At 55.2% G+C, this 12,039-nt stretch overlaps 1 protein-coding gene across 2 annotated transcripts in view; it reads right to left on the bottom strand.

Moving 5' to 3' along the window:
* Positions 1-12,039, bottom strand: part of ITPK1 (inositol-tetrakisphosphate 1-kinase) — a 166,319-nt gene that overhangs the window by 47,895 nt on the left and 106,385 nt on the right. The gene's annotated exons all lie outside the window — the stretch shown is intronic.

Here is a 12,039-nt window from a genome sequence, read left to right as displayed (position 1 = left end):
GTGGAATCTGCTTCAAAGTAACCAGACCAGGCCCAGGGGCTGGTGAGGTGAGGCAGAGGTGACACAGAGTGGCCGTGAGCCGCTGGCTCACCAGGCAGGGTGCTGGGACCCAGCAGCGTGTTGCAGGGGTCCGGCAAGTATTTTTAAATTCTCTGTAATCACAGAAAATTGGGGGGGGTGGGGGAGGTGAGGGGGCTAAGTAACCAGGTCTGCCTTTTCTTCAATCTCACATACCCCTTGTGCCGGAGACAGACTCAAACACCAACACTATCTTTCCAGAAGGAGCAAGAGGCAGTGAGCCAGATGGGAAACCCAGGGAGAGATTAATTATGGAAAAGATGATAATAAATAAAAATCGTCATCATCCTAACTTTTAAATCATAGCAGCCACTGTGCACCCAGGACCAGCTGTACACACGCTGCTGGGGAAATGCGGTTTTCAAGCAACATGTCCTTTAATGTAAAAATCCTACGAGGTGGGACCCCTGGGTGGCTCTCGATTTCCGCTCAGGTCATGATCTCACAGTTGTGGGATTGAGCCCCGCATCTGGCTCCCCACTGGCTATGAATCCTGGATTCTCCCCCTCCCTCTCCCTCTGTCCCTCCCCAGCTTGTGTGTGCTCTATCTCTCAAAACAAAATAAAATCCCGTGAGGTGAGAGCTGAAGTATAAAACTCTCAGAAGGTGACACTGGTGTGCATCTTCCTGACCTTGAATCAGACAACGGTTTCTTAGGCAGGATACTAAAAGTACAACCAGGAGCACATGGGTGGCTCAGTTCATTAAGCATCCAACTTCAGCTCATGTCACGCTCTTAGGATTTGTGAGTTCGAGCCCTATGTCAGGCTCTGTGCTGACAGCTCAGAGCCTGGAGCCTCCTTCAGAGTCTGTGTCTCCCTCTCTCTCTCAAAAATAAACATTTTTTTTTAAATCTAAAAGTACAACCAAGAAAAGAAAAAATAAACGGGACATCATCGACATTTGGAGCGTCTGTGAGTCAAGGACACCACCCACCTGAGACCCGGCACACAGGCCTCACCTCGTCGCATCTGTGACCCAGCCGCCGAAAGGCCATCCACTGGACTGTGTGCGTCTGAGAGCCCAGTCCGGCATTCCCTAACCTCTCACCTCCATGGCAGGAGTGGGAGATCTGAGCTCAGTGGACTGTTCTAGAACTCTCCCCCGTAGAGGTGGGGGAGCTGGGAGGGAGGGAAGGAGGGACACCACACAGAGCTCTGGGAGGCCCCTCTCCTCTCTAGGCCTCTTCCTTCTCTCTAAGGTGAAGGCCAATCCTGTGAAGAGGTTCAATGCATGGGAGCGGGGTTGGGGATTAGGGGGGGGACTGCCGGACCTGGGGTAGAATCCTGCCTTCCCTACTCGTGACTCTGGGCCTCCATAAGTCTCAGTCCTCATCTGTGAAGTGGAGGCAGTCAGAGCCCCTACGTCATGGGATATTTTAGGACAGGTTTACTGAGCTCTTCCACAGACCACGCAGCTCACCCACTTCAATGGCTTTCAGTACGTGACAGAGCTGTGCAACCATCAGCACAGTTGGAGGACGTTTTCATCACTTCAAAAAAAAAGAATCCCATACTTTTTAGCGATCAGCTTCAATTCGCCCATTCCCTCCAGCCCCTGGAAACCACATTTTGCCTCTAGAAACTTGTCTATTCTGGACGTTTCTTATAAATGGAACCAAACGGGGTCTTTTGTGACTGGCTTTGTTCACATAGCATCACGTTTTCAGGGCTCATTCACGCTGCGGCACGTGTCACTGCTTTGCCGCGTTCTACAGCTGAGTGATATCCGCTGTGTGGCTCCACCGCCTTTCTTGATCTGTTCGTCAGGTCACGGCCACCTGGTTTATTTGCCCCTGATGGCTTCTACGAATTAAGCTCCTGTGAACACCTGTACACAGGTGTTTGCCTAGATGGATGTTTGGATGTTTTCATGTCTCTTGGATTATATCCCAAACATTCTTGGGTAAGAATGCAAAAGATCACAAAACTCAGTCCCTCAAGCATGGATGTTTGAGGCAGTAATGGTAACAATCCACCAAGGCACATGGAGACCCTGGGGGGCTCAGTCAGGTAAGCATCCAACTCTTGATTTTAGCTCAAGTTCATGATCTCACAGTTCATGAGTTCAAGCCTGTGTCAGGCTCTGTGCTGATGGCATGGAGCCTCCTTGGGATTCTCACTCTCCTCTCTCTCAAAATAGATAGATACATAGATATGTAGGCACATAGATATGTAGATAGACACATAGACACGTAGATAGATAGAAACATAGCTAGCTAGCTAGATATTTTTTAAAAATCCACTATTGTATATAAATAAACCATTTTTCTGGTTTCCAAAAGCTGCAATCACACAAAATGTTAGATCTGACGCACAAAGCAATCTCTGTGGTCTATAAACACCTATATTTTTGTTCCCATTTTATAGATGAAAACACTGGGGTAAGTGACTGGCTCAAGGCCACACAATCAGCTGGGCCTTTGCCAGGATTCAAAACCAGCCAGTATAGTGTCAAACCCAAGGCCTGTGCAGTACACCCTGTCACCTCCCCAAACACAAGTTCTGTGGCCGAAGTGCTTTTCATTCCCAGAGAGTCTACGGACCCATTTCGAATCTAAGTGCTGGGGAACCCGTGCCCGGCTCAGTCAACAGGTCTAGAACCGGAAAAGAAAGGGCCGAGGCCTGACACCAAGAACGAAGAGCCTTGGAACCGCCCAGCCCTCCGGGGGACAGAGCAGTCCCGGTCTCCGGGAGCGCGGCTGTTTGAACGGTGGCCTCTGAGTGGTCCTATCCAAGCACTTGCAGAGGAGACCTTAAGGAAGCACTGTGGGGACAGCGGGCCCCGCCTGTTCTCCGGGACTCTCAGCCTCCAGCGAGCTGGGACAGGAAGCGGCATGGTGAATGCTAAGGAGGCGTCACATGCAGGGCCGGGCAAGCTAAGTGCCAGATACCCTTGCCAAGCATCCTGCGTGTTAACCTGAAGGCTGGAGGGAGAGGCAGACGTGCTTTCTAGGAGGAGAATTTTAGGACTGAAGTAAGTTTCAGAAAAACCCTGCTGGCCAGGGATGGTGTGGGAAGACTGGACTGGACGCCATTCATGGAACAGGGAGTTGAGGGCATCCAACATGCTGGAGAAAGTTCACCGTCTAGTTTGGTAACCAGCCTCCTTCCTCCCAGAGTCCTTATCCCCCTCTCCCAGGAGGGCAGAAGTCCTCACTGAGAGCGGAAAGAGAAAGAAGGGGCAGGACAGGTCCGGCACAGGCAGGGGAGGAGTGGGGAGCCCACAAGTGGCTCCAGGGAGCTGCCCTGCTCTATGGTTTGATCGGTGGTGGATCCAAAGTGGATCTATCTGGTTTGCGGAATCCACCAAACTGTTCGCTTACACCTATGGTTTTCTATGTGTGTATTTACTTCACCTTATAAAAGGGGGGGGAAGGGTAGAGAAAGAATGAGAGCACTGAACTCAGCAGGGAAGCAAGCACCTGCTCCCTGATCTCAGTGTGGCCTGCCTTGCGCTCACCCTCTCTGAGACTCCAGCCTTCTGTGCAGAGTAGATCAAAGATGGAAAAGGGGCATGATTCCAGCACACCCTCCCGGGGCCACGGCAGCCATCACCGCGGATCGCCACGGATCACCACGGCAGTGATCAGCTGGGGATCACAGCAAGTGGGATTCAGGATCCTGACCATCACTTGGGTCCAGAAGTTGGGTAAGCAGGGCGCGCAGGGCGAACCCCACGAGCCACGTGCAGAACAAGTTCTCCGGGCGCGTTCCGTGAGTCAGGGTGGGCGTGTTTCAGTTAGCACTCCGTCACCAAAGAATGCTGGGGAAGACCTGACACACCTTCCCTGCGGCTGTTGGAAATGACTGGCAGGGGCCTTTACGGGAAAGAGGTAACCCTGGGCTGACTCAGCGTAATCGCACTCCCGGCTTCCTGAGAACACATCCCACGCCCAGATCTCCCAGCTGACGGCCGCAAAGGCTGCCCCCTGAACTGGCTCCTTCCACACCAAGTGCTGGATGAAAGCCAGGAAGATTCCAGTTCCTAAAGTCTTAACACCATAATGGAGGTCCCGGCAAGACGTCAGAAGGAGTTATTATTCCTAATTACAGGAACGATGGTGAGGAGAGCGCTGAACTTTTCCTGGATGCTCCCCGAGTACTGAATGGTGTTCCACACGCTTTCAGGATCTGACACATTTATTCCTACGCAGTAGGTCCTAGGAACAGCCCCGTGTGACAGACAGAAACTAAGACTCCGAGAGCCCCTCGGCACCTGGCCCGGGCTCTCCAAGTGAGGAAGCAGCCACAATGGTATCTGAACCCAAGCCATCTGGTTCCAGAGCCCTCTAGTTGGCAAAACAAGGCACAGGGAGGCCTGGCCAAAGGGAAAGCATCTCAATTTTAGCTACGGCCAGAATTTCTCATGTGTGTTCTTGTAAAATTTATGTTAAAAAAAAAAAAAAGAAAAGAAAAGAACAGGACGTCTTTCTCATGTGCTGTCGACCCAAGCCTAGGCCGCGAGCCTGGTGGGACAGTCTGGGAGCCCGGGCACGCTGCATCTGGTGCCCAAGAAAAAATGGCAACAGAGTTTGCAAGTTCCTTGGCCGGAAGCAGAGTCCTTGCATGGTCAGACCTTGCAAGACAGCCCGCCTTTTCAGAAAGGAGAAAGAAGTAGAAGCAAGCCCGAGGGCACAGAGTGAGGCACCAGAGATGAGCCCATGACCGCACCTGCTCCTCCTAGCACCCCAGGGTGCACCCTGGCTCACTCTGCTCCCCAAAGGGGCCACCACGCCAGGCCACAGTCTCTGTTTCTATTCCAGAGCCTGGATCAAGACAAACTAACCACCACCACAAGACAGCCACCTCTCAGGAGAGTAAAGAAATGACACAACAGAAGCTAGAGTCCACCGCGGCCTCTGGGGAGAGGATCCGCGCGGCGCCGGGGGCCGGACACGTGCGGCTCAGGACGCACAGGACACCTGCAGCGAAGGAGGAGGGCTCCCAGAGGCAGGACAAACAGGTACAATGGTGTCGTGAGCAAACACCGTCGAAGGCACGGTGTGCTTCTGCAGAAAGTGAACCCCGTTCCGGGGGGCTAGCTCCATGGGAGGGTGAGGTCATGAGCCATGCTGGGCAAAGCTTTTTGGGGAGGACAGCTAGCAAATCCTCTGGGTGGACTACTGAGGCCATGACATCGGCCACTGGTCACGGACGTGAAATCACCTGAAGACAGGGCCAAACGTCCCCCAGGCTATGCTTTCCCACCAGCACCCAGCACATGCATCTGTTCATTACACCTTACAGAACACACACCACGGAGAGTCCTGAGGAATCTGCACTAGACCCAGGTGCCTGGATGCAACAGACAGTGCCAGGCAGCCAACCATGGCCCTGGCCAAACCAAGGCACCCACGGCTGTTCAAGAATCACAAGCCAGGGGTCTGAAGAGTGGCACAGGGCTAGGGCTGGAGATTCATGCAGCTGAACCTTGGGAGTAGGCTCCCAGAACCCAGAAGAAGGTTGCGGCAGCATCCGGTACGTACCACGGACAGGACTGCCAAGCCCAGCCACACAGGATGCATTTGCAGTCTACCACTGAGCTGTGCAGTACACAATCTACGTAACAGTCCCTGTCAGCTGAGGCTTTTTTATCTTCCAGTCACTGGCTGACCATCTCTTTCAGCCCAGCTGCACCTGGGTGATCTCAATTCCAGCATGAGGACCCCAAGACACTGTGAAAGTTAAGGCAAAGGCAGAGTCAAGAAATCTGGCTTCAAGCCCTAAAACTGCCATTAACTTTATGCATACTTCTGAAAGCCACCTAAAGTCACTTGTGCCTCAGCGTTCTCGTCTACAAAACAAGCAGGTTGCAATGATGCATTTATATTCTTTCGTACATTCCAGTCCTAGGATTCTTCGATACTTTGAAGTGATACATGAACAATAAAAGCTCTTGGGGCCCCGGAGCCCTGGAGCTCAGGGCCTGCTGCCCTCAAGCATGTGCACAGTGTAGTGACTACACAGAACCGGGTTCGTTAGGACAGTGACACAGGTCCCCGCAACAGCAGAGGGAAAGGCAGGAACACGAGCAACAGAGAGCCAATGGCTCTGCGTCAGGGACAGACATCAGTCCACTAGCCTGAGCAAGACCGCACTAGCCTGAGCAAGACCGCCCTTCCGTGCAGCGACTAAGAGAACTCTCCATTCCGCACCAACTCAGCCCTGGCATGTAGAGGGCACCTCCTCACCTGCTGCGTCTCTCACTTTTCTAAAATTGCTCCTTGGGGAGAGCTGGCCTTCCATGCCCACAGACACCCTGGTCTTAATGAGTCCTCATCTGTATTCTGGGGAGCTCGCTGGCGTCTGAGAACTCAGCCTGACGCCTCCCAGAGAACATAAGGCCAGGAAGAGAGAGAGCTGCTGAGAAGTGCATGTGTGCGCATGCACGTGCACACACACACACACACACACACACACACACACACACACATCAGGGCGGGGGACATCTCTGCAGCTACAGAGCAGCCGCATTCCGCCCACCCTCACCAGGGGCTCCTGAGTGCGGAGGGAGACATGAACAGGGGACTGGTGAGGACAGAGTAGGGGAGCACTGCCACATGGGAGGATGCAGGGATGCAGCTCAGGGCACTAATCTAGCTGTGCAGGAGGCGGGTAGAGGGAACAGACCGGGTTTCCGGAGGCCAGTGCTGCTGAGCCATGAAGGGTCACAGGCGTGGGCCACGGGAGAAAAGGCATTCCAGGCAGAGGGGGAAGCAAAAGCAAAGGCACAGGGTGAGGGAGGCCGGCACGGCTGGGTGGATGTAGGTCTCAAAGGGGAGGTTACATAAGGCACCAAGCAGGACAGACAGCTGGAGACACACCAGCCAGGGAGCCTGGACGTGATCCTAAAGCAACAAGGTCTGGAGCCGGGGAGGGGCAGGGCCGGCTTTGTGTTCTGCAGTGACCAGTCTAGCGGCATGTGTGGCCCAGGGGCCCAACTCAGAAGGGACAGGCCTGAGTGTTGTGTCTGACACAGAGTCGGCATTAGGGGCATGTGGGCCAGGGCCGGCCGTGTGGGAAGGACTAAGACACTGCCTGACCTCTGGCATGATTTGGCAGAGCCGGTGAAAAGGAAGATGATGCCCTCTGCCCCTCAGTGTACTTGAACTTGCTCTCAAGGCCCGTTATTTACTCCCACGAGCCCTGGCTGGGGTGGTCAGGCCCTCACTGCATGGGGAGTTACTAAAAGAAAGGTGAGGTGTGAACACAAGAGCACCAGGCAGAGGCGAGGTGGCCTAGGGTCAAGGTCCAGACAGCCTGCATGAGCCTGGCACAGATGCTGCCCTTGCCAGGGCCCTGAGTGCCAGCAGCAAATACAATGGGATGGGGGTACTGTTAGGGTCTAGCACCCCCGATACCCCAGACCTCTGTGCCCAATGAAACAGATGAGAAGCATGTCCACAAGTGGGGGGACACGGACCAGCTCTAGGTCTGTGGGGGTGTAAATTGGTACCACCTTATGGGAGAACACGGGGCACCAGCCAAAATTAAGAACACACCAACTCAGTGTTTCTATTTCTGGGTATTTATCCCCCAGGATTCCCCACTTATGCATGCAGATTTGTGTACAAGGTTATTTCATCACTAAGGCTTGTTTCTGAAATACCAGTAGGGAACTCGTTAGGACGATTTAATGCAATACCATGTCGCCATCAAACAGAACGAGGCGGCCTGAAGGGCTGATGTGAAATCATTTCCAAGATCTGGAGGCAGAACAATGGCTTTGTTTGGGGAAGAGAAGACCATCTTTGTTCAGACACACAGGAGCCCCTGAAAAGGCCCAAGGCGACCAGGAACTGATCATGGCTGCGCCCCAGATGGGAAGTGGCCGGCTAGGCAGCAGAGGCGGGAGGAGACCGTCAGGACGCTGAGGGCCATGCCTTTGGAATCTCCCAGAACCGTAGTCCATGAGATGACTGGAAAGAATCACTGGCCCAGGCTGGGCATGAGGTGGGGGACACACTGGGGCACTTGGGAGGGCAGGAGGGCACCAGCAATGACCACCCCCGCACCCGTCCCTGTGACAGACAGGTTGATCACAGAACAAGGGGTTCAGGAGGGACAAGCAGAGGTCAGAGCAGCCAGGACCCTGTCCCCACAGTGAACTGTACAGACTCGTAGCACCGACGGGCAATCAGACCCTTTCCGGATGAAGGGAGGGGACGTGCTGAGGGGGGGGCTGTGTGGAGCAGGGCTGGGCCTGAGCACCCCAAGGCCACGGGCTCTCCTGGGCACATGGCTCTGCACGCCAGCCTCAGTGTCTAGGCCTTCAGATCACGTGCCCCCAAAGCCAGATGTCCCCCGCGACTGTCCGTCCACCTGGGTCATCTTCCCAGACACTCTAATGCCGTGTGCCTCACTCAGCCACCCGGAGAGCAGGTGAGCACGACAGCGTGGTCCCCATGGGTGAGAGATGGTTGTTCACAGAGCTGACAGAAAAGCCTGTGAAGAAATTAGCTCCCGCCAAAACGGCACCCCAACCGCTGAGGAAGAAAGGGCTGGAAGTAAACAGAAGGCTCTGTTATCTGAGACGGCAAATGCCGTCTCCCCGCCTTTCCCAGGCCCCCACGGAGAACAATCCCTCCCTTTCTGTCCCCAGACTTCAGTACCAAACTTGTAAGTGTTCTCCATCTTCCGTCAGTGGGAGGCTGGCACAGTGCCTAGCCAGGCTGTTCACCCTGACGAGTGTCACATGCCCAGTCCCAGCGCCTCCGGACCTGGAAAGGGCCCTGCGGTGGTCGGACAGCACGCCTCCCAGGCTGACGCTAAGCCAGGACAGACTAGCATGTCCATTAAGGGATCGCTGTGGGACCCTGAGGGGGGGTCCCAGCACTCACATGGCCCAAGGGTCAGAGCTGGCAGCTGAGCGAGGACCAGAAGGGGCTGCCCTGTCCCAGGTCACACAGCAGCCGCCACTCCTTAAGCACCTGTCTTAACCCCTACACGCCCCCTCCACACGCAGGCCCACACGCACACCCCTCCACGGGGTCATCGCCACACACCACACCCTTCCCCATACAGCTCGGGCAAGGCTGTGGAGCCACCCCTGCCCTCGGGCCACTTCCCAGGGTCCAGACCACAGGCCTGCTGGGCCTGCCCCACACGCCCAGCCTCACCCAGCCCTCCAGCCAGAGTGGAACTCTCCGTTCCCAGAACAAGCCAAGGCCTCCCTGATGCTGCAGGCTCCCCGAGCCCTGCTGGGGGTGCAAGTGTCACTCACAGAACTCGGGGTGCCCATGTTGCTGTCGGCGGTGGGAAGGGAGTCATGTGAAACCAGTGCAGGGTTTGCAGTGCACTGCTGAACTCTGGGAAAGCCAGGGGCCCCTCACCCCTGTGCTCAGCCGCCCCAGCGGCACAGGGCAGGTCCATACCACATACACACCACAGTCGGTGGCAAGGACCCGAGGGGCCGCAGGCAACTGTCTGACTTCCCAGTGTCCTTTTTGGGCCTGCTCTAACCAGTGGCCATTGGGCACGCTCACTTTGTACACTCTCCTTGCTGGGCAAGATGCTCCGGCCACACCAGCGGACTCAGGGGTCCTCTGTGCCTGCCCTGCCAAAGGGCCTGGCAGACACGCCCACCCTGGCCTGCTCCACGATCACCCCTCAATCAAAAGGCCTTAAATTTCAGGGCACCTGCATGGCTCAGTTGGTTAAACCTCTGACTTGGGCTCAGGTCATGATCCCACAGTTCGTGGGTTTGGGCCCCACATCGAGCTCTGTGCTGACAGCTCAGAGCCTGGAGCCTGCTTCAGATTCTATGTCTCCCTCTCTCTCTGCCCCTCCCTTGTTTGCACTCTGTCTCTGTCTCAAAAATAAACATCTAAAAAAAATTTTTTTTTAAGGCCTTAAATTTTAACCTCAACCCCAGTGTCGAGTCCTCAGAGAGGCTGCATGTTAAAGTGACAAGAACTTCCCTGTTACCGCAAGCCTTGATTTTTCTGCCTCCTAGAACTTCCCATAACTGGAGACCGTGTTACTTTTTCCTCTGCTCCTGTTTTGTTTGCATCCCTGCCCCCACCGCACCCCCCCAACATAGATAAAACTCTGTGGGCAGGGGGCGGGGGCCGAGTCCGCCTCATCTGTCTTATTGATCAGTGTCCCGAGACTTTTCTTTGAGGATTTCTGGCACACAGTAAGTACTCAATCAAGACCTGTCGAATGGGGTGCCTGGGTGGCTCAGTCAGTTAAGCTAACTTCGGCTCAGGTTATGATCTCGTGGTTTGTGGATTCAAGTCCTATGTCGGGCTCTGTGTTGACAGATCGGAGCCTGGAGCCTCCTTCAGATTCTGTGTCTCCCTCTCTCTCTCTGACCCTCCCCTGCTCATGCTCTGTTTCTCTCTCTCTCAAAAATAAATAAAACATTAAAAAAAAAAAAAAAGACTTGTCGAATGAATGACCTAACAGATCTTTGATAACTGATCTTAGAGATCAAGCAACAGGCTGCGAGGCGTAGGCCGGGTCAGGGGCTGGAAGTGAGGGGAGGTGGGCGGTGGGAGCCCTGAGACAGTGGGCATGGACCCCCCAGCATGGGCTGTGCAGGGAGGGACTCCGAGAAGGTCCTCATGCCTCGGAGGACCAAGGCCAGCAGAGGCCGGCATGCGGGGTGAGAGGCTTGTGATTTAGCGAAGGTGAAGGAAACCACAAATGCTTAATCGTGAGTATACAGCCTTTCCGGGGAGCGCGGAGGCCAAGTCAGGAAGTCACGGCCCCAGAACAGGTTGGGAGGAGAATGGGAGACGGTGAGCTTCTTGCTACAGGTGTGACCGATGGAAAAAACCCACAAGACTTCAGACCTCTTGGCCTGAGATCCCAAGCCCCAAACCCAGATAACTGTGTCCAGTGAGGCCTCAGTATCCACACTTTTTTAAACAGAAGAGCTTCGCTTACCCCTGGAGGTCTTGGAGCTGCTGAGCTCCGAGGAAGGCAGGGGTCTCTGCCGGGGGCGAGTCTGCCGCCACGAGACAGGCAGCAATGTCTGGAGATAGTCCTGGCTATCACAATTGAGGGTGTTGCTACTGGTGTTCAGTGGGTGGGGGCCAGGGGTGCTGGCGGAAGCCCCACGGGGCACAGGACGGCCCCGCAGTACAGAACCATCCCGCCCAGCAAGTCAACAGCGCCCAGGGTAAGGAACCTGGAAACAACGTGCACGAAGTTCCTTCCTTGACCCTGGGAAAATTCATTAATAAATGCTAGTATCTATGAAACGCAATGTACTGCGCGCGCACACACACACACACCACACGCAGCCTGCGCGCTGGGTCAGAGCTCAGGCTTCCCAGCCAGCGGGCCCCTCCCTCGGTCCCGCCCGGCGCTGTACAAAGTCCTGCTCTCCTGGGGGGCTGGTAAGAGGGTCATAAAGTCGTGGGTCTGCCTGGGGGGACGGTCTTCCTCTCTACGCAAGAAAGGCCCTGCACACAGCTAATGGCACTAAATGGCACGAACCCCCCCTGGGGAGAGAGAATGATTCACCGCCAGCGCCTGATTCGGGCGCACAAAGGGCGGATTGTGTGGCCCTCTCCACCACAGCAGGGGTGGGGGAGGGTGGCCTTGTAACCCAGGGCAGGAGTCATGAAGAGTCTGACCTCATGGCCACCTCAGGACAGGATCTGTCCTCTGACCCTAGGGTCACCAAGTATGCCCAGTTCTGCCTCCCTCTGCCTGCTGGCTAGCGTTTCTCACCAGGCGGCACCAGCTGGGTCAGGGGCAATCCCGGAGACAGTGACCTCTTCCCTCGGGTGGCCCTGAATCACTGGCCCTCACACCCTCCGGGGGTCCATCAGCTGCCCGCCAAAGCAGTTCTGAGGCAGATCTCAAAGAGCACAAGCTATGATACTGGGTCTGTCGCATTTGGACTAAGCGGGACTAAGCGACCCCAGGCCAGAGCCCTAACTTCCTTGGACAGTTTCCTTCCCTGAAAAATGGGGAAGTAATTCCACTTTCCCAGGCACTGACA

This window comes from Suricata suricatta, chromosome 9 (genome assembly GCF_006229205.1).
Source record: "Suricata suricatta isolate VVHF042 chromosome 9, meerkat_22Aug2017_6uvM2_HiC, whole genome shotgun sequence".
Taxonomy (NCBI): domain Eukaryota; kingdom Metazoa; phylum Chordata; class Mammalia; order Carnivora; family Herpestidae; genus Suricata; species Suricata suricatta.
The sequence above is the reverse complement of the archived record's forward strand: the minus strand, read 5'-3'. Positions and strand labels throughout refer to the sequence as shown.